Consider the following 5623-nt stretch of genomic DNA (forward strand, 5'->3'; position numbering starts at 1 on the left):
GAGTAACACAAATGTACAAATTCTAACTTTTTCTCTTGTGTGTTTAGAGAGGCCTTTAAAGGTCCCAGACAGAACCCGATTTAGAAGGCACCACCTCCGCCCTCTTTCCCCGGTGGCCGCGCCTGGACTGCAGTTTTCTTTGTGATTTTTAAACAGGTTTTTGTGGTTTTTTCTTTATTTTATAGAGAAATATACGGATACAAATGTGTATGAAAATGTGTTTCATCGTCCACTCGACCTTTATTTTATAGATCAGTTAAGAAGTGGGTGACTTTATCGAGCCGAGAACCCACAGGGACAAATATCAAAGTTAAAATTGAAACTCTTCAGAAAAAGAAAAATTTCAATTCTATTTAAAACAATCAATCTATAGTTTCCAAAAATGCTTTTTTGATGTGCCCATTTCAAAGGAACATTGACAAAAACCTACTTAAAATCATCTATACGCGAAAACGCAAAAAAATAACAGTAAATTTAACTTTTCCAAGCAGATTTTCATATGGAGTGGGCCAAGTCTCCATTATGAACTAAATAAAATATGTTAGTACATGTTCAGGTGTAATATGTTTTGTACATAAAAGTTTAGAGACTTGACCCACTCTTTGGAAGAAGAAAAAAAAACCCCAAAAAACCTTACTTCTTGTGTATAACTTTTGTCGTATTATCAAGAAAATTTCTATGTCCACGACGGGTGACTTTAGATAGCTTGAAATTCGGAAATTCCTCATACAGAAAACGCTATTCCACATTTGATTTACACCACAAAACATGTGAGGTTTCTCATTCAAATCAGTTAATATGTCAATGGAAATGCGGAGAACACACTGTTGGATGTAATATCATTTGGTACATTAGGTACTCCAGGCATCAGTATCAGTGTAATTATATGTGTGTGTTAAAAACCGCTTGATGTCTGATATACATGATGCTGACTGTGAAAGAAATTCTGATGATGATTTTGATTAAATATCATTCTTTGAAGTATGATATATATATTTGTTTTGAATTCTAAATATTTTGGACAGCGTTTTTTTTTACGGTACTGTATCTCTTGTAACTACAGGTACCATCAATGCGGATTTTAAACTCCCGATTCGTGACCGGTGCTCAATCATGAATAGGCTTATTGTTCGCCAAGTTCACCCATCTTCTTTGGACTTGCAGTATGTTTTCACTATTCATTATCAAACAGCTTCGCAAACTTTACTTAAATCCCATTAAACTTTGCACGACCCAAAAAAAAGAAACCAACACTGTATTAACATCTAATTTCCTTATGACTTCTTGAAGCGTAAATGGAAAATACTTGAGGTTGCACAAACAATGTTCGTCAACACCCCATTTCTTGCATAAAAATAGATCTGTAGAGATTAACAAGATAACTTACACTCATAGCTATGGCGTGTAAAACGTTGCTATATTTGATACTTTTGTGATGTATGCTCTATATTTTGTGATGTATATTCAATATCTTGTGATGAATGTTCAATATCTTGTGATGTATGTTCAATATCTCGTGATGTATATTCAATATCTTGTGATGAATGTTCGATAATCTTGTGATGTATGTTCAATATCTTGTGATGTATATTCAATATCTTGTGATGAATGTTCAATATCTTGTGATGTATATTCAATATCTTGTGATGTATGTTCAATATCTTGTAATGAATGTTCAATATCTTGTGATGTATGTTCAATATCTTGTGATGTATGTTCTATATCTTGTGATGTATATTCAATATCTTGTGATGTATGTTGGATAATCTTGTGATAAATGTTCAATATCTTGTGATGTATGATCAATATCTTGCACTGAATGTTCAACATCTTGTGATGTATGTTCTATATCTTGTGATGTATGTTCAATAATCTTGCGATGAATGTTCAATACCTTGTGATGTATATTTGATAATCTTGTGATGTATGCTCTATATCTTGTGATGTATATTCAATATCTTGTGATGTATGTTCGATAATCTTGTAAGGTATATTCAATATCTTGTGATGTATGTTCGATAATCTTGTGATGTATATTCTATAATCTTGTGATGTATGTTCAGTATCCTGTGATGTATGTTTGATAATCTTGTAATGAATGTTCAATATCTTGTGATGTATGTTCGATAATCTTGTGATGTATATTCGATAATCTTTTGGTGTATGTTCGATAATCTTGCGATGTGTGTTCGCTAATCTTGTGATGTATGTTCAATATCTTGTGATGCATGTTCAATATATTGTGATGTATGTTCAATATCTTGTGATGTATGTTCGATAATCTTGTGATGTATATTCGATAATCTTGTGATGTATATTCGATAATCTTGTGATGAATGTTCAATATCTTGTGATGTATGTTCAATATCTTGTTATGTATGTTCAATATCTTGTTTTGTATGTCACAAGATATTGAACATACATCACAAGATATTGAACATACATCACAATATATTATATATGTGAATATACATCACAAAATATTGAACATACATCACAAGATATTGAATATACATAACAAGATATTAAACATACATCACAAGATATTGAACATTCATCACAAGAGATTGAATATACATCACAAGATATTGAACATTCATCACAAGATATTGAACATACATCACAAGATTATTGAACATGCACTTACCAACAAATGTATGAGTGTGAGTATGAAAGTGTGTGAAAGTGGTTAGAAAAAAAATTGCAAATGTTCTTCTGTCTTATGTCAATGTTTGTGAAATAAAAAAAAATAATAATAATAAAATAAAAAAAAAAGATATTGAACATACATCACAAGATATTGAACATACATCACAAGATATTGAACATACATCACAAGATATTGAACATACATCACAAGATATTGAACATACATCACAAGATATTGAACATACATCACAAGATTATCGAATATAGCTACGTTTTACACGCTATGCATAGCCTTTTTCTATTGCAAAGAAATGTAACTCTTTGTACCTGTTTACTATGAACTCTCATTCACAGCATGTTCACCTTTTCATATCCCTTGATGCGTTTGCTGTTCAAACTGACACGCGGGGATTCCATTGCTTTAAAGTGTGTGGCGTAACTATGAATGTAATACTATACAATTATTAACTGGGTTCGAGGTCGAGGACAACAGCGGTTTTGTTTGACGCGAGGATTTTGTTACGTTTTTTTTTTCTATATGCATATAATTTGTTGACTTTGAACTTTTAGTAGTCAGGACGGTGTGATTGCATACATTCATCACAGTATCTACTAGTTTAAAGTGGCATGGGTATGATTTGAGCTGAAAATTTTCATTTGACCCGAGAAAGGGTCTGATGCCTGAAGCCGTAGGCTGTTATCCGAGGACGCAGTCTATAACTGTTTTGTTATATACACCTTCATTTTATATGCTATTTTTACTATATATGCATATCATTTTGTTGACTTTAAACTTTTAACAGGACGGACAATGTGATTGCATATATTTATTACCGTTTTAAACTGATATACCCAATATCCTAATCAATAATTACATTTTTCGTGTTTCTGTTTTGCGTTTCATCTAATAAATTCTGCATTTCATCATCGCACCATTACGTAAACAAACTAGCGGACCCAGAATCACGTGACTTGTGTAGCCAATAGAAATAGGGCAGACTATATTGCCCAGTCAACTATTGACCGGTCAATAGACCACGAGTGTGAGAGTTGCTTTAACAATTAAAATGTTGGTTCTAAATTAGTTTTTAAAGGAAAAAATAAGGTGTATATAACAAAATTCCATAAAATATTATGGTTTCAAGTTAATTTGCACATTCCAGTGTACCATTTTTGATATCAGATTCTCGAATTTCTTAACAAATACAATACTTATCGTCGAACTTGTAAAAGCAAACACTGCATGTAGAACGGGTAGGCCATGACTTGAGATAAAATCTTGATTGCATTAGGTAATCATGACCTATATCGCCGGTGTACACATACATGTACCTGCACATACAAGAAAATCCAGAATATTTTCCCCTCCCTCGTCCGGGGGTTGGTTTCATCGCATGTAATTTCTCGGGAATAATATTTAGTATTTTACAACTGGAAGTGCTTATCATTGTACACTATGAAATACTTATTTTCCACTAAGTACGTATAAATACACTCCTACATGTAACATGATAGTCATTACCAATAATTAAAAAATGTTGAATTAAAGGCAAAATAAAAACAAAAACTATCTCTTATCAAAAATTCGCTGAATGAGATAAAATTGATCGCAACATCGGTTCATTTCTCTCATCACAAACGGCAAATCTGTGGCCTGCAGTGGCGACATCTAGCGAATGTTCTGAATTTTGACTTTATAATCTAGCTAACGGTTTTCACAATATTTTCTATAGCTGATCATGATAATTTGACGTCAAACTTACATTACATCTATTCATAAACATAAGTATATTTTCTCTGTCATAAAAAGTGAAATTGCATGGTTGATTTTATTTACCTTGTTCATGCATGTCATGCTAAACTGACCCAATGAGAAGGGGAAGGGGAGCTTTATATGTTGATGCAATTGAATCTTTTGTACATTAATTTTTTATCAAGCCAAGACCGATCGGTAAGATCTTTCTTGACGATTATAGTTTCTTTGTATCTTCGTGGTGTCCGTTTTTCTGGAAATTCCGCTGAGCGTGACATCGACCTCGTTGGCACACTAAGGCGGATGGGAGCAACACTGACATTTCTTAACAATTATTTACACCCTTTAAAAATCGTCTATACAAAACAGCTTTAGATTCTGCACCAGCATGTAACGTACACACAATGGATACAAGCCAAACTGCATTACTCTGAGAAGCAAGTATTTCAAACACGCATAACTAACCTTTGACAAAAGTTTCAGCGTTTTTATATGTAATTGAATTTAAAGGGAAAGGCAACCCTAACCACATAGTTGCTTTTATGAATTAAGTATTATTACTTACTGATATCGTAATTGACAGTCTTTAACAACAAAAACCCTTGCTTAACAATTAAGGTTGATCGATCCTCATGTGATGTCATAGGTTTTTGCAAAAATCTTAATAAATTAAACTTTGCGCATGATAGAAATATATCTTTCCGAGGAATTTTATTCACTGGATATAATAAAAAATCTGGTAAACTATTAATACTGAAAAGTTTATATTTTCCATAGATAATCAATTATTTATGATTAAAATAATTTTGTCAAGGGCAATAACTCCTATGCTGGAATTTCCTCTACTGGATGTCTATTATACATTGGTTTACCTAATATCCACAATTAATCTATACATATTTATGAATTATCAGGTTTTTTAAAACTGTTGATATTTAAATTTTGTCATTTCAACAAGTTTTTATCTATTTTTATTATTCTGTTTAACGAAAACGTGCGATTTTCTGATGTTGATGTATACTACTGTTTTTGTATGTCTGACATCTTTAAAAAGATGGCAACATATATATTTTCTTTGGCTATTAATTAAATTAAACTATTAAGTGGAAATTGATACAGTTTTTCCACTTTTAACCATTAATATTAATAAGTCACATGAGGATGAAGCTACCTTAAATCAATATTAATCTATCATGTATTTTAAATTACCCGCCGCTAAGA

This window comes from Ostrea edulis, chromosome 3 (assembly GCF_947568905.1).
Source record: "Ostrea edulis chromosome 3, xbOstEdul1.1, whole genome shotgun sequence".
Lineage (NCBI taxonomy): Eukaryota > Metazoa > Mollusca > Bivalvia > Ostreida > Ostreidae > Ostrea > Ostrea edulis.